Below are 18,262 nucleotides of genomic sequence, written 5' to 3'. Positions count from 1 at the left end.
GAAAAATTCTCAACAAAATCCTAGCCAATAGATTACAGCTTATCATCAAAAAAGTCATTCATCATGATCAAGCAGGCTTCATCCCAGGGATGCAAGGCTGGTTCAACATACGCAAGTCCATAAACGTTATCCACCATATTAACAGAGGCAAAAATAAAGATCACATGATCCTCTCAATAGATGCAGAAAAAGCATTTGATAAAATCCAGCATCCTTTTCTAATTAGAACACTGAAGAGTATAGGCATAGGTGGCACAATTCTAAAACTGATTGAAGCTATCTATGACAAGCCCACAGCCAATATTTTACTGAATGGAGTAAAACTGAAAGCTTTTCCTCTTAGAACTGGAACCAGACAAGGTTGTCCTCTGTCACCTTTACTATTCAACATAGTGCTGGAAGTTCTAGCCAATACAATTAGGCAAGACAAGGAAATAAAGGGAATCCAAATGGGAGCAGAGGAGGTCAAACTCTCCCTCTTTGCTGACGACATGATCTTATACTTAGAGAACCCCAAAGACTCAACCACAAGACTCCTAGAAGTCATCAAAAAATACAGTAATGTTTCAGGATATAAAATCAATGTCCACAAGTCAGTAGCCTTTGTATACACCAATAACAGTCAAGAGGAGAAGCTAATTAAGGACACAACTCCCTTCACCATAGTTTCAAAGAAAATGAAATACCTAGGAATATACCTAACGAAGGAGGTGAAGGACCTCTATAAAGAAAACTATGAACTCCTCAGAAAGGAAATAGCAGAGGATATTAACAAATGGAAGAACATACCATGCTCATGGCTTGGAAGAATCAACATTGTTAAAATGTCTATACTTCCCAAAGCAATCTACCTATTCAATGCCATTCCTATCAAAGTACCTACATCGTACTTTCAAGATTTGGAAAAAATGATTCTGCGTTTTGTATGGAACCGGAAAAAACCCCGTATAGCTAAGGCAGTTCTTAGTAACAAAAATAAAGCTGGGGGCATCAGCATACCAGATTTTAGTCTGTACTACAAAGCCATAGTGCTCAAGACAGCATGGTACTGGCACAAAAACAGAGACATAGACACTTGGAATCGAATTGAACACCAAGAAATGAAACTAACATCTTACAACCACCTAATCTTCGATAAACCAAACAAGAACTTACCTTGGGGGAAAGACTCCCTATTCAATAAATGGTGTTGGGAGAACTGGATGTCTGCGTGTAAAAGACTGAAACTGGACCCACACCTTTCCCCACTCACAAAAATTGATTCAAGATGGATAAAGGACTTAAATTTAAGGCACGAAACAATAAAAATCCTCAAAGAAAGCATAGGGAAAACCCTGGAAGATATTGGCCTGGGGGAAGACTTCATGAAGAAGACTGCCATGGCAATTGCAACAACAACAAAAATAAACAAATGGGACTTCATTAAACTGAAAAGCTTCTGTACAGCTAAGGTGACGATAACCAAAGCAAAGAGACAACCCACACAATGGGAAAGGATATTTGCATATTTTCAATCAGACAAAAGCTTGATAACCAGGATCTATAGAGAACTCAAATTAATCCACATGAAAAAAGCCAACAATCCCTTATATCAATGGGCAAGAGACATGAATAGAACTTTCTCTAAAGACGACAGACGAATGGCTAACAAACACATGAAAAAATGTTCATCATCTCTATATATTAGAGAAATGCAAATCAAAACATCCCTGAGATACCATCTAACCCCAGAGAGAATGGCCCACATCACAAAATCTCAAAACTGCAGATGCTGGCGTGGATGTGGAGAGAAGGGAACACTTTTACACTGCTGGTGGGACTGCAAACTAGTACAACCTTTCTGGAAGGAAGTATGGAGAAACCTCAAAGCACTCAACCTAGACCTCCCATTCGATCCTGCAATCCCATTACTGGGCATCTACCCAGAAGGAAAAAAATCCTTTTATCATAAGGACACTTGTACTAGACTGTTTATTGCAGCTCAATTTACAATCGCCAAAATGTGGAAACAGCCTAAATGCCCACCAACCCAGGAATGGATTAACAAGCTGTGGTATATGTATACCATGGAATACTATTCAGCCATTAAAAAAAATGGAGACTTTACATCCTTCGTATTAACCTGGATGGAAGTGGAAGACATTATTCTTAGTAAAGCATCACAAGAATGGAGAAGCATGAATCCTATGTACTCAATCTTGATATGAGGACAATTAATGACAATGAAGGTTATGGGGGGGTGCAGAAAGAGGGATGGAGGGAGGGGGGTGGGGCCTTAGTGTGTGTCACACTTTATGGGGGCAAGACATGATTGCAAGAGGGACTTTACCTAACAATTGCAATCAGTGTAACTGGCTTATTGTACCCTCAATGAATCCCCAACAATAAAAAAAAAAAAAAAAAAAAAAAAAAAAAAAAAGAAAATAGACTATATTATTTTTAATAAATGACCAAAATTTCATACTGTGCTGGTATTTAAATGAGAAAAGCTTTCAATGGAATAGCCCTAGCATGAGAAATGTGTGCTAGAATTAGTTTTATAGTCATTGGCAAATTACTTAAATGAAAAATTATAAAATAACAAAAATAGCTTGCCTACCAAGTGAGAAGAATGTCACATGTGCTTTATGTCATCTAATTAAATGTATTATTCATGAAAGACCCCAGATGGACAGAAGTGAAAACAGAAATAATTTACAGAGAGACAAGGTATAGTCCATCAGCTAGCACATTCCCGTGGCTGTGACTTGAGTCACAAAGCTGCTCCTTCAAGTAATACCTGGGATACTTATATTCACACTAAGACTACCATTTTTTAGCAGATGGTGTGATGATAAAGAGAGGAAGTATGATCCAAATAAAGTTAACAGGCTAAATCTATAGTAATTGCTCTACATATATTCATGTTATAATCAAGTTAGTAAAAACTCAGAGTTTTATTTATTGCTTAATTATTAATCTGTAATGTAAGGTCCAAGTTCTTACAAAAAACCATTTCAAAATGTTTTAGCTTTTTTTGATTATTTATCAAATTTTTTCCCCAACTCACTAATATTTCTGGCAAGTTGAGTTTACAGAGAAGGTAGTAGCAATTAGTGACCTTGATTTGAAAGGTCAGAGCAATACAGAGGAAGAGACTGGATTTGGGGACTGCATTTCATATTTGCACTCTGACATCATTTATATTATTTGAAGCAAGTATAACGTCTGTCAGAGTTAGTCTTCTTGTCCACAAAATAGGTGTGACGCAGGAGAACTGCTGTGAGTTAACTAGTCCAGGTACCTAGGAAACCAACCAACATAGTCAAGCCATTAACCATTGTCAGCAAATATAGTTAAAGTTTTGAATTTTCTGTCCTGAAAAGTTATATGCTCATACTCACATGTGGGCAATTCGGAAAACATTCCTCCTCCCCTCTTCCTCTACTGAACTTGTAATAAAAATATTCATATAAAAAAGTCTATGGTAAAAATAGTAAACAAAAATCAAAATGTAACTAACTCCAAAGTAAACTGCTGTTTCAGACAACACTTCAGATGCCCACTAGGTTCTCCTCTGGCAGAGGTCAGCCATGTGTGGGCACAACTCTCAAGTGAGAAGAGCAATGGAAGTGCGCAAAGTGTGCTCCTAGAGTTTTTATATTTGTTTATTAAAGAATTTATTCAGAATTCAATCAGTTGTTATCATTATGAACTTCTGGATTAGTACTAATCTCAGGTTATTTTGTGTATTTTTAAATTCATATTTTAATGTTGTTACTATGACAGTTGATATAAAATTACTAATTTCCTTTAGAAATGGGTGAAAATCTTGAAGGCACAGACCACATCTGGTGTCTGTCTGTGTGTTTATGCACATCTCTCCCCCATTTCAATTCCACAGAGGAATAAGTATTATAGAAAGATATAGATAAGTTTTAAATTTTAAAAAAAGCAACACTGGGGATTGACTGATAATATTTGAAAAAAATTCTCTGCTCCAAATTCTTTAATCCTTTTGCCTGGAGCACCGGGAGAATCCTTCGTCTCTGCCTTCACTCCCAACTACCAGGTGAGTGTCCAGCCTTCTTGCCGCCCCTCCCCCGTAGTGCAAGAAAACTTCCAAACACACGGCAAATGCCTTTGCAGCAACCACTGGCTGCAAGCCCTGCCAAGGCAGACGCAAGGTTTTTTTAGTCATTCTTTGTCCTATTATTCTAACATCAACTCGCTGTACACAGGAATCGAAGTCATCCCTGAAGGAGTCATCTTCCTACATGCTCCTTGCTGTTTCCTGAGTCTGAAACATATTTAATTTCTTCTGACTGGTAAACTCTTAGATATCTTTGAAGGCCAACTTCTGTGCCTCCTCTTCATTTAACATTTCTGACATTATCATGCACTTAGGACAGAATCGATCACTATTCCCTTCTTGGGGTGTCTTTCGTAATCTTCTACTTATCCCCAACACTAAATTTATTTATGTACGTGATAACATTTTAATTTATTGCAGCACTTCTCATGTGACATCATCCAAAGAACAATACTCGATTGGTACATAGCGAAGTATAAAGGGCACTTTATATAGCAGAATTCTGAAATGAGAATGACAACAAAACCCATCTTAAAAATTACCCTCTCTCTTCCTATATATATTTCATATGTATGTATGTTTATATACACACACAGATCTTGAGGGAGCTGCCTGGACAGTGCAGGACCTGAACAAAGGCGTCTATTGAAATCTAAATTTCTTCTTCTGATTTGATTTGTGTTAAATAATTGTAGAAAGAATATCTCACCTTTACAACATAGGAGTCTGATTTACTGATGTTAAACATTGTAGCAAACACATGGTTCTAGGAAAGTTTTTAGATGCCAAGATATCAAACGTTCCTAGTGCGAATGTGTATGTAATTTATGACACACCAAAATAGACCAAGAGCCAAAGGTGAGATTGCCAGACAAGACTTACAGGTTGTATGCAAATTTTCCATTTATAGGCCTACTTCTGCTTCCTGCCATAACAGTTAGGCTTTTATGCTGCAGGCCATTAGAGTGACAGAAGACTGATGGGAGAATGGATTTCAGAAATGGGGCCATTGAGAAGAAAATGCTTTAACTCACAAAATTATTTGTCCAAATTACTCAGATCTTTCCTGAGACGTATTGCTTAGTCTTATATTGCTGGGGAACACTGTACAGCCCCTAAAACATCCTACGATTCCCCAAGGCAGTGTTGCTCCAGGAAGTAAAGAGTTTAAGGGCACTTGTCTTCACAGCCACTTTCTGTCACAGGTGGGAAAACCTGAGATGACAGAGATGTCTGCGGATTACTCAGTTCATTAAGTCAGCATTAGAATCCAGATTTTAACATGTTTGTTCACCTTACAGCCTGCATTCGTTCCCAGTTTTTGAGCCTTTCCTTCAAGTGTATGTAGTATTCAGTGTGGAACTCTGGGGTGTGCTCTGAGGATGCAAGGTGAACCCTCATATGCACATCTGACCCTTACGAAAAGTTGATAATCTAGTGTGAGAGATGAATAATAAACAGGTTAAAATTAAAGAATCAAAGTTTACGGCATTATACATTGTGCTATGAATGAAAAGGTGAAAACCGACCGCTGAGAGAAGGAGTAACAGTGCCCATAGGGATCTCCAAAGCTTATACAGCCAGGGCACTGAACAAAGGGCCATGTTCTGAGACCCTACGGGTAAAAGATAGCCAGGCCTGCGCAGGGCAGGGTGAGCCTGTGGGGGGTGAGACCCCCAGGGGTGGGGGGGCACTCCACAGGTTGAGGACGGAAGGCCACAGTGCTTGGCAGTCGGTACTGGAGAAGGACGGAGGGGGCAGGTCACCCATGGCCATGTAGGCCACTACCAGTGACACCTCGGGAGCCCCAGCCTGTGCCCACCAGGCCGGGGCTTCTCCAACTTTTATAAGTTGGAGTGCATAAGTGTGTGGAACACCGGGACATCTGGATAAAATACTAGTTCTGAGATGAGGCTGAGAGTCAGCATTTATTTCTTTTCTTTTCTTTTTTTTTTTTTTTTGAGACAGAGTCTCACTATGTCGCCCTTGGTAGAGTGCGGTGGCATCACAGCTCACAGCAACCTCCAACTCTTGGGCTTAAGCAATTCTCCTGCCTCAGCCTCCCAGTAGCTGGGACTACAGATGCCCACCACAACGCCTGGCTGTTTTTTTGCTGCAGTTGTCATTGTTGTTTAGCAGGCTGGGGCCTGGTTGGAACCCTTCAGCCCCAATGCATGTGGCCAGGGCCCCACCCACTGAGCCACAGGTGCTGAGCCGAGAGTCAACATTTCTAACAAGCTCCCCAATGATACAGACGGCTGGACTCTGGCCACCTCCTGAGCAGCAGGGAACCAGGACCCACTGTCTCACTCAGGCTGTTGCTGCGACAACCAACCAGTTGTCTACAGCTGTTGGGTGTATTTGTCATTGTCCTGAGACTTTGGAGCCTCTCAGGTGCTGTGGCTACCTGTGCCCCTGGGCACCTTGTGATGCGAGCACAACCTTGGAGGTATGAGTGGATACACCTGTGGGACAGGCAGGGTGCTGATGCCCTCAATTCTCTCCTCTGTTCACCCTGCAGGGCATTTTCCGTGTGGCTCCACGGTGCATGGGGGGATGGGGACTCAGGTGACCAGCTCAGGAAAATGCCCTGGTTTTGTGTGTCACTCCTCTCTGTTGTGACTTCTTCCCAGTTTCCCACTGTGCTCTGGGGTGACTGCTCAAAATTATCCCCGCATGCAAGACCTCGTCTCAGTCTTTGCTTCCTGGGAAAAACAAGATAGGAACACCATCCCCGCTCCGAGGTCTGGCGTCTGTATTAACCGTAATGTCCTTGCAGTGAAGGTTACAGTCTTATTTTATCTTTGCATACCCTGCAGTTAGAGCAATGCTGAGTACTAGAGACACTCGGCAAACATTGTACAACTTAAAATAATTCATTCTAATTTCATTTAAATTAGTTAAAGGATTTTTAGAGTCTGTTCAAGCAGTTCTTAAGATTACCATGCAGCACAGTGTAGAGAAGACAGCACAGCCTGATGGTTCAGAGCAGGGACCCCGGGGTCCAACTGGGCGCCGATGACCCCTCGGGGCCGGACGCTACGCTGCCCAGAGCAATGCGACTTCCCTGCGGCTGCTTCCTGAGAGGGAAAATGCCCACCATGGGGACGGCACCGCCTCAGCATGAGGTTGTTCTGTGCATTCACGAGTTGTTATATTTAAAGCACTAGAACAGTGCCTGACACATAATAAACTCTATATATGTATGTATTAAAATTTAATAATTTTTTGAGGAGTTCAAGGGAAGTCTCAGAGTAGCTCCTAATGTTGGGATTTAGGTTGGTAATATTGTATCAAAATCAAGTAAAGCAGCCAGGTGCAGTGGCTCACACCAAAAATCAGCACTCTGGGAGGCTGAGGCGGGTGGATTGCTTGAGCTCAGAAGTTCAAGACCAGCCTGAACAAGAGCAAGACCCCATCTCTAAAAAGTAGAAAAACTACTTGGGAATCGTGGCAGGTGCCTGTAACTCCAGCTACTTGGAAGGCTGAGGCAAAAAGATTGCTTGAGCCTGAGAGTTTGAGGTTGCTGTGAGCTATGACGCCATGGTACTCTACCCAGGGTGACCGAGTGAGACTCTGCCTCAGGGAAAAAAAAATCAAGCTTTTAAAGAACTAAAGTTATGGGACAGGCACGGTGGCTCATGCCTGTTAATCCTACTACTACTTGGGAGGCTGAGGCAGGTGGATTGCCTGAGCTCACAGGTTCCAGACCAGCGGGAGCAAGAACGAGACACCATCTCTAAAAGCAGCTAGACATTGTGGCAGGTGCCTGTAGGTCCAGCTACTTGGGAGGCTGAGGCAAGAAGACTGCTCGAGCCTGAGAGTTTGAGGTTGCTGTGAGCTGTGACGCCATGGCACTCTACCAAGGATAACAAAGCAAGACTCTGTCTCAAAAACAAAAAACAAACAAGTAAACAAACATAAAAACAAGCGGGCATTTAGACATTTGCTAAAAGAAGATGCCTAAGAACAACCTGGAGTCGCTAAATCAGACTTTGTGGGCACAGAATAGGAATTCTATACTTTTACTGTGTCTCCTTGGGGATTTAGTATTTAACCAAAATGCATACTAGTTGACTAATTTTCTATGTAATTAAAGTTTTTTTGAGTAACCAGGGCATCAAGGATCTGAATGCATGTTACAAGTTAAACACAAAATGTGAATTAATTTTTTTTTAATTTGACCTATCATTTCTCCATTTATTGATTCACTTTTGATTCACTTTTTTTTATTTATGCATATTAAATATATCTTTACTGCGTGTTATTTTTTATTGAATGCTTATTCTTTATTATTGTTGACTGGGTTAGTTGATCACCTTTTTCTCAAGGAATTGACCGTCTTTCCTGAGGTTCACTGAAATCCCACCCAGCATGTCACTCAGGCAGTGTTCATTCACGCACAGTCTGTGTGGTTCAGAGAGGTTGACGAATCTGCCCACAGTCACACTGCAAAGGGACATTAGTAGCATGAGAAGCCTGATCTCCTCACTCCAGATTCTCTATCATTTTCATTCTACGATTCCATACACCAGATTACATACACTTAAATTCTAAACGTTAAATGTTAGTTTATACAAATTCTACTTTACATGTTAATGAGAGTTGCTACCTTTGGAAAGCACCTCCTTGATGTGAAATAGAATAAAATACCAACGTACTTTTGGACATGCAAATACGGTTTCATTTTTTATGGGCAATGATGGCCTATAATTAAACTACAGCTTGTTAGGTAAATAAACGATTTCCTTATTACCAGAAAGTTTAAACATAGACTAATTCATTGATTTCTAAATTGTTCCTTCAGTTTCAGTAAGTCCATATTGTCTTTGCCCACGTTCATGTAAGTGTGGGCACGAGGCAGGGGTGGGCACGTGGGTGTTGTCCTAAGTTCAGGTTCAAAGACCGTCTTGTGCTGTCCTCTCTGCTCTCAATCAGCTCTAGAGATAGGAAGGGAGGTACCTGGTCAATCAGGGTCAAGGGAAAGATGATTAGATTAACCCCCCCCCCATAAGAGGTATTTCTTACATCCCAGTCCATGTCTTCTGAATTTAGTCCTTTCAATTCTAAGTTCTGCCTTAATTTTCGTGATCAGCATTCTCACTCTCCAGAGGCGCTATGGTTGTGCTGCGCTAATGTGTGATTGCCTGTCAGCTCCTGGCTAGGCCATTCTTTAGCTTACATTATTACAAATGGTCACATCTACCATACGCCACCTGGCAATTGATTATAATGGAGAAGATAAAAAATGAAAATAACATTCAGCTCAGAACTTAAACTATTAACCACTTTCAAGTGATACATTTGGCTATTACTATTTTTAAATGTTTTCTATAGGCGAGTTTCCAACTGGAAAATATAACAAAGCATTTTAACTCTTTCATAAGGACACAGTGATGTCAGTGGATAAGAACTTTGATGAGCTCATCACATCTTCATACTGGCCAGGCATATTCACTTATGTCCTCTTATCTATTTCAGAAATATTTTCATTTTTGGCATTTTGAAAAAATTCTGGACAGTCACAAGAAAAGAAGAAGGTGTTCATCCAAGAAAGAAAGAGAAAGAGAGAGAGTAAGCGAAACCAGGTGTTAGTACTGGAGAGCAGGTGGGCTTAAATTTAACAACTGGAAAAGCAAGCAGATTGAATTTCATCTTTTCATTAGCTCGACTAACTTCAATTACTCTAATTGGGTTCCAAGTGCTCGAATAATATTTGAATAGTGACTGCCAAGGAGGTCAAGGTCTTTCTAAACCACGCTCCGGTGTGGGCTCTATCTAAGCTGTGTGTCCATGAAGTCAGGAGAACTGGGAAGACTACTGGCTGTGGAAAGTAAGATACCATTAAAAACAACAGAAGCAGAAACGTGTCTAAAAGGAATTAAGGAAACGGGTGGTATCTAGCGATGCAGTGGAGGGTTAGCATGGAATTGTTTACAATCTTATACTCTTTATGACAGGAAAGATTTTCCCACCCTGTGCAAAGTCCACCCAACACTGTAGTAAGTAATCTGTTTGTAAAGTAAAGCACTCTGCTCTTTCCTTTGAAAAGGGTTGTTTTTATCCATTAAAAAATGGCTCTTGTATTTTTATATAAAATAAGGCCACTGCTCTGTCCCTATAAACTTGATTCACATGAGGTTTTTTATGGGCCTGCGTGTTCATAGTCAAGGAGCAAAACCTATTTGGTGGGAGGCACTGACATTTTGATTGTAGGAAGAAGAAAATGGCAACAGTTTCTCAGAAGCTGGGCAGATTATAAAAGATACAGAAAATGCGACCCAGACTGATACTAAAACACAGATGGTTGGCAGCACTCTGATAAAAGTACAAAGACTGAATAAATCAAATGCCCACCATTGTGAACCAGGAAGCATGTGAAACCATTTCTCCAACATTCTATCCTTTGTTCCACATAGGCATAAATTACACGACCTCGGCGAGATGAAGAAGCCCAGTGAGATAACCTCCCAACCCCGCCAATAACATTTTCAAGTTCAGTGAGATATTTTATAACAGCTCTCCAGTTAGAGACATACAAATTGTCTGTAGCACTAAATAATTATTCTGACTAGCTGCACGTTTACTGGACTGTCGCTGTTCTGATTTCTTTTAAAATGTAGGCTATGTGGATTCTAGAACACAAAGTTCGCTAAACGTTCCCACATCATCCCTGAAGTTGTCATCAAGGAAAGTCTAAGGCACAGGCATAAAAATAACAGATACATGGAAACTTTATTTAACATACGGGGCCAAATTACTGACAAGAACTACATGCTAAGGCTGTTTCAAGCCCAGGTAGAACAGGGCCAGACTGTGACATATTTAGAAAGCAAATTAGTCATGCTTGCTTCCGTGTGTCCTCAGCTGTCATCGTCCCCTGTCCCCTTACTTTGTCAGACAGCCCAAACGTCACAGAGACAAGCATCACACCTAAGAGCATGTTTTAAAGTTATAAACTAGGTTCAAATTCGAGTACTACATATACTGTGTGAAACCGAGCAAGTGACTGTACCTCTCAAGGCCTCAATTTCTGTAAAATGTAAATATTAGCATCTATCTCAAGTGCTCCTTCAAGTGCTCCTTGTGAGGAGTAAAGGAAATGCTGTGAGTTCAGCATAGCACATGGAGAGCCACAGTAAGCCCTCAATAAATATGAGTTATAATAATAACAGCTATTATTATTATTAGCTAGCTGATATATGTGAAATTTATCCTTTTCATTACAAACCGTGTGTGTTAAATTAACAGAAAATTTGCCATACTGAAGTCAGGACAGTCCAGTGAATTTTAACAACTTACTCTTGGTATAGGAGGAGAGGTGCCTCTGACTGCTGTGGGCCTGCTGTGTTGTGAATGGGGAGTGAGCTCCTTCTGTGGAGTCCTTAAGGATCCTCAAAACATGGCCACAGGAATTACACTCAGAGAGGAGTATGAAATTAAAGAGTCTGTTATTCTCACGGGTCCTGGAAACAGAAGGCACAGTGCAACAGGCAGGAGGTCAGCCAGGGACTGGGCATGGCTAGGCGGGTGAAGAGCTGAGACAGACAGAGAGGTAGAGATGGACAGAGAGACAGAGAGAAGACTCCTAGGCAAGCACCCTCCTTAGGGGTCAGGCTCAAATACACAGGCAAAAGCATTAGGGGCCGTGCTGGTGCATTTGAATGTCATTAGGTCATAGTCAAGACAGGGCAGGAAGGGAAACTGAGGCAGGGACAAGCCCTCCCACACTGGCCAACCCGGTTGCCTGGGAGGGGGTTCACAGCCTCTCTGTGGAAGTGTCGAAGCACCAGGAAAATATAAAGTTTAACAAATTTACAACAGTTGTACATGGATCATTATGAAGGTTTTGAGGTACATAAAATCAAGAAATATAAAATCCACATGAAAGGAAACAAATGATGACCCTCCAGCAACACCGATAAGCCCAGCAGGTCGAAACCTTTGCACCAGTGAATCAGAAAGGATGCTGTCAAGTGTGGTCCTTGGAAGTGAAATAATGAACTATGTACGGTCTGTCTCAAAACTTAGCAGAGCAAGCTGTGTATTCTAGGCCTATCCACAGGAACCACTAGAACAATTTTAAAACAATGATAAAAAGGTGAAGGTATTATACAATAAACATATTATTTTATATTTTTTATTGCTAAAAAGAATAGTGGGATACACACTTCCATGGGAACGATGCCTCGGTAGTTCCTTCCAGCACAGAACCGGCAGCAGGGGTGCACTGCCCTCCCTCCATTCTCCATGTCCACCCACGTTCAGGTGTACACTGCCTTCCCTTTCCTCTCCATGTCCACAAATGCTTGGCTGTGCGCTGCCATCCTCCCCTCTCCATGTCCACCCACTCCCATGTGTGCACTGACCTCCTGCCCCACTCAATGTCCACACACTCTCAAGTGTGCACTGCCCTCCCTCCTGTCTCCATGTCCACCCACGTTCAGGTGTGCATTACCCACTCTCCTCTATCCAAGACCACCCACACTAAGGTGTGCACTGCCCTCACTCCCCTCTCCATGTCCACCCACTCTCAGGTGTGCACTGCACTCCTCCCCTCTCCACGTCCACCCACTCTCAGGTGTGCACTGCCCTCCTCCCCTCTCCACGTCCACCCACTCTCAGGTGTGCACTGCCCTCCTCCTCTCTCCACGTCCACCCACTCTCAGGTGTGCACTGCCCTCCTCCCCTCTCCACGTCCACCCACTCTCAGGTGTGCACTGCCCTCTTCCCCTCTCCATGTCCACCCACTCTCAGGTGTGCACTGCCCTCCTCCCCTCTCCACGTCCACCCACTCTCAGGTGTGCACTGCCCTCTTCCCCTCTCCATGTCCACCCACTCTCAGGTGTGCACTGCCCTCCTCCCCTCTCCACGTCCACCCACTATCAGGTGTGCACTGCCCGCTTCCCCTCTCTATGTCCACCCACACTCAGGAGTACACTGCCCTCCTCCCCTCTCCACATCCACCCACTCTCAGGTGTGCACTGTCCTCTTCCCCTCTCTATGTCCACCCACACTCAGGTGTACACTGCCCTTCCTTCCCTCTCCATGTCCACCCTCTCAGGTGGTCACTGCCCTCTTCCCCTCTCTATGTCTACCCACTCTCAGGTGTGCACTGCCCTCCCGCCCCTCTCCATGTCCACCCACTCTCAGGTAGTCACTGCCCTATTCCCCTCTCCATGTCCACCCACTCTCAGGTGGTCACTGCCCTCTTCCCCTCTTTATGTCCACCCACACTCTGATGTGCACTGTCCTCCCTCCTCTTTCCATGTCCACCCACACTCAGGTGTACACTGCCCTCCCATTTTTCTCCATGTATACCCATGTTCAGTTGTGCACTTCCCTCTGTCCTCTCTCCATGTCCACCCACGCAAAGGCATGGGCATCCCTCCCTTGTCTCTCCATGTCCACCCAGGCTGAGGTGTGCACTGCCCTCCATCCTCTCTCCATGTCCACCCATGCTGAGGTGTGTGCTTCCCTCCCTCCTCTCTCCATGTCCATCCACACTGAGGTGTGCACTGCCCTCCGTCCTCTCTCCATGTCCACCCATGCTGAGGTGTGTGCTTCCCTCCCTCCTCTCTCCATGTCCATCCACACTGAGGTGTGCACTGTTGTCCATCCTCTCTTCCATGTCCACCATGTTCAGGTGTGTGCTGCCCTTCCTCTTTTCTGCCATGTCCACCCACCCCCATGTTAAATGGTGCGGTGTCTTAAATAATTATCCTGATCTTTATCCTAGTTTCCTGACACAGAGCTGCAAACTCTTTAAGTTTTCTGAGTGGTAGAAGTGACTTTGTTATTCTAATGAGGTCCCTGGTGAACTTCTAGTTAACTTTTATATGGGACGTGGTCCCAGGGTTTGGATATTTTGGCCATCTCACCACCAAGCAGGAAGGAAGCTCCTCCAAGGCTTGAGATTGCATTCAATCAAGTAGTCAATGATTTAATCAATAATATCTATATAGTGAAATCCCAACAAAAACTGTGGGTGAGGAATTTCAGTGGAGTTTTCTAGTTGGTGAACACATCAGCATGCTGGAAGAGTGACTTGCCTTGATTCCCTGAGTAGATGGCACAGAATCTCTGCTTTCCTTCTCAGACCTTGTTCTAAAAACTCTAATCACATGTATGACACTCTCACGAGTCCGTTAGTCATTCTAGTGAATTATCAAACCTGAAGGGTTTATGGGAATCCCTAGATCTATAGCCAAAAGTGCGGGTGACCTGGCATACTCAAGGAGCTGTGGCAAGTGGCTGAAGTGAGGGAAGCACATGAAAGTCTTTGTCCTTAACCTGAGGAGTCTACACCAGATCCAGGTGGTAATGTCAACACTGTCCAGATGATGTGATACCAGCTGAGAGTGGAACAAAGTAACTGAGATTTTAGTAAGATTAAGTTTCTATAAAGTTTTAAGGGAAAATAGCTCGAATAAAGAAAACTACTAAAATTACAAGAGCAAAAAAAAAAAAAATCAAAAAGATAGGCTTGCATCATAGATATCTTTTGTTAAAAAATTACACAAATAATGAATCCAAGAAGTAGGTGGATTACATTCCACAATGAGTATGACTAAGTGCTTGGAATATTTATAAACTGTAATGAATATATGTTTCTTCTATCAATAGAAAAAGGAAAAACAAGAAATTCTGGAAGTGAAAAGGAACAATAAACCATGAGATAAGTATAACCCCAAATATACTATGGCTGGACTTAATTGATGAAGTATAAGAGAAAAGAAGCCAATTGAACATGAACTTCAGCACTGGACACAGCATCACTCATGCTACACAGGATCAGTAAAATGAGAGCATGTGGCTCGGATAAGCACACACACGGGTACACACACATGCCATTTGGCATTCTAGTTAATACTATTTGTATAACTATAATATAGTAAATGCTGGGGTGGCGCCTGTGGCTCAGTCAGTAAGGCACCGGCCCCATATGCAGAGGGTGGCGGGTTCAAGCCTGGCCCCGGCTGAAACCAAAAAAAAAAAAAAAAAAAATAGCTGAGCGTTGTGGCAGGTGCCTGTAGTCCCAGCTACTCGGGAAGCTGAGACAAGAGAATCTCTTAGGCCCAGGAGTTGGAGGTTGCTGTGAGCTGTGTGATGCCATGGCACTCTACCAAGGGCCATAAAGTGAGACTCTGTCTCTACAAAAAAAAAAAAAATAAATATATATATATATATATATATATATATATATATATATATATATGGTAAATGCTGCTATTGGTTTGAATTACAAAGCCTTCTATGTCTTCAGTATTCATTATTTAGGAATTATCAATACATACACAAGACTCAATGTTGGGGCACATTGGAATTGCTTAGATATCTTTGAAAACTAGTAATTCATAACCTCAACACCAGAGTTTCTAATTTAATTTGCCTGGAATAGCATCAACATTTTAAAAACATTCTCAGGTAATTATCATGCAGCCAGGGGTTAGAGCTACTGCTGTGTTATGGAGAGTTACTTATATTTACAAAATAAATGTAATAGCAACAAACCCTGTTGGGCAATGGCACAGCTGACAGAGATGTGGGTGAAGGTGGGGAAACGGATGGAGACAGCAGTGAGTTCAGCGGTGCTCTCAGCACAGTAGGAGCCACCAATGTGCAGTTAGTGTAGACAGGTGAAGAGATAGAAGTGGAAGTATACTATTTAGCACTATAAATATAACCACCAAAAGTATTAAAAAAAAATGAGTATTATAGGTAATTTAACGTATCAACCCAATGCGGACACTGGGTGCCCAGATATTTGGTCAAACAATCTGGGTGTTTCTCTGAGGGTGCCCTGGGATGAAAGTAACACATGAATCAGCAGAGGGAGTCGAGGGGCTGTGTAATGTCATGTTCCTCATCCAGTCCTCGCCCAATCCACTGAAAGCCTGGACAGAACAGAAAGGCTGAGGAAGGGAGAACACGTTCTGGCTGACTGCCTTAGGCTGGGACATTGGTCTTGATCTAAAACATTGGCTCATTTTGGATCCTCAGCCTTTTGGCTTTTGGAAAGGAACTATACTATTGTTTTTCCTGGGTCCCCGGCTTGCCACTGCAGATCTTACAACTTCTCAGCATGCATAATTACACAAACATGTTCCTTATCTGTCATTCCATTCTGTTCCATCCCATTCCATTCCATTCCTTTCCATTTCTCTGGAGAACTATAACTAACACAATGGCTATTTATTTAAGAAAACCTGTAGGTGATAGTTGGCTAAAGGAGGAGGGAAGTCCAAGTGTCTAGAGTTGGTTGATCAAGAAATCACGGAAAAGCAGTTCAAAATTGTGCTTACATTTTACAGAAAAGACAAATAAATAGCAAAACATGGCCACCAATGAAAAATGATCCTGAGGAGAGGAATGGGAGTAAGTTTTTGCTTTTTACTTTGCACCTTCAGCAGAGTATAATTATTTTTAAACTAGGCACACATGCTGCATTATAATTTATTTTATTAAAATAATATTTTCCAAAGCTGTATCTAATTTACAATTAAAGGTCATTTGAAAATTCTGTAATACAAAATAGAGGAAAATATGTAAAATCATACACAATAATATGTCACACTTTTCTTTTAAAAGCAAAGGTCAGAGTTTAATTATCATATTTTTCTCTTTGTTAATTCACCAAGTTATTATAGCACTTTGTTATTCAATTAACCTGGACCAAGAAATACATACTATAATTATTTTATAGCATTCGTTCCAACTTCTTTTAGAAAAGCTATATAAATACCAGATAGAATCAATAGTGAGACAGCAACATTGCTCCTAAGGTCAGATTTTCATATAGGAATATTTTAAGAAATGAATATTACTTCAATCAATCACTGATATGCTATTCCTATAACTCAAATACCAAGATTTTAACTTTTTTCTAGAATAGTATATTGTTCACAATTCTCCTTTCAGATATTACAGTCTGAAATTACTGTTTATAAGAAAAAAGCATACTTTTATGGCATACTGTTGAGGGAACAAGTATGGAAGAGTGATGAGGACCCAATAGGTCCTCAATTGCTATGGACTGAAGTCTTTTTGAAATAGGTAATTCACGACTTGTGGAATTCCCTTGGCCAAGAGGGGATCAAGTCAGTCGGCTGGAGGGATTTAATATTTTATTTTAGTTCACATCCCTTTAAACTGATTTTCAAGGGGGAGGGAGGCAAGATGGCCAACTGAAGCCAGCTTTTGGCAGAGGCTCCCGTCCAGAGGGAGAAATAATGGCTAGAAATAACCCAATATAGCAGATCGGGAGCTGAGCTGAGAGAGAGGATTGATAGGTTCGCATCACCCCTGCTGCAACAAGCTGGGACTCCAAGGAAACAAATTTCAGGTACAAAACCCATGCCAAAGAGGATGGGAATCCTTCCCCCTACCCCCAGCAACTTCAGGCAAGTAGAGAACACAGGACCTTTTGTTTCACCAAAGGGGAGAGATATAGCTGCAAGCCCAGGCAGTCCCTTGCCTGGTCCGAAAGTTGATGTAATATTCTCCCTACCTTCCTGAATTCCAAATCCACTCCTCCCCCCTCTCCTGGCAGTCTTGGAGACTACACCCTGCAAAACCCACAGTTGGCAGATTTTTGCTAGGGCGGGGCACCTCATGAGCCGTGGGGCAGTTGCACTGAAACTGTAACTTTAATAGAGGCCAGGAGTCACGATGGGAGAGAGACTTGCCCATGTTGTTGTGCTCGCTGCAGCAGCACATATACAAAAATTGAAACGATACAGAGAAGATTAGCATGGCCCCTGCACCAGAATGACACACAAATTTGGGAAGCCTTCCATATTAAAAAAAAAAAAAAAAAAGCCTTGCCCATGTTGGAAAGAGCATAGCTTGGTCCAGCGCTACCAACCACCAGGGACCACACTGGCTCCCTGGCTCCCAGCTGGGCTCCTGACCTCGCCACAGCAGTGACTCCCAACCATATCCTGCGACTCACGGCCAGCAACTCCTGCTTGACCCCTGCGACCCACAGCAGTGACTCCCACCCATCCCTTGTGAGGGCAGCTTCTGCAACCCACAGCCCACAGCCGGTGACTCCCGCCTGGCTCCTGCAATCTGTGGCCTAGGGCGGACAATTCCCCCCCAGCCCCTGTGACCATGCCACACAGCCTGTGACTCCCACCCAGCTTCTGCATCCCATGACCTGCAGCTGGCAACTCCCACCCAGCTCTT

The 18,262-nt window shown here is 42.5% G+C and overlaps 1 non-coding gene across 1 annotated transcript; it reads left to right on the top strand.

Annotated features, from left to right (window-relative positions):
• The first annotated feature begins 17,770 nt into the window (after positions 1 to 17,770).
• LOC128586926 (U6 spliceosomal RNA) lies at positions 17,771 to 17,877 on the top strand. Its single transcript, XR_008380383.1, has one exon. It is a non-coding gene; the product is annotated as a U6 spliceosomal RNA (small nuclear RNA).
• Positions 17,878 to 18,262: the final 385 nt, after the last annotated feature.

The sequence above is a fragment of the Nycticebus coucang genome, chromosome 5 (assembly GCF_027406575.1).
Source record: "Nycticebus coucang isolate mNycCou1 chromosome 5, mNycCou1.pri, whole genome shotgun sequence".
In the NCBI taxonomy this organism is placed as follows: Eukaryota; Metazoa; Chordata; class Mammalia; order Primates; family Lorisidae; genus Nycticebus; species Nycticebus coucang.
The sequence above is the reverse complement of the archived record's forward strand: the minus strand, read 5'-3'. Positions and strand labels throughout refer to the sequence as shown.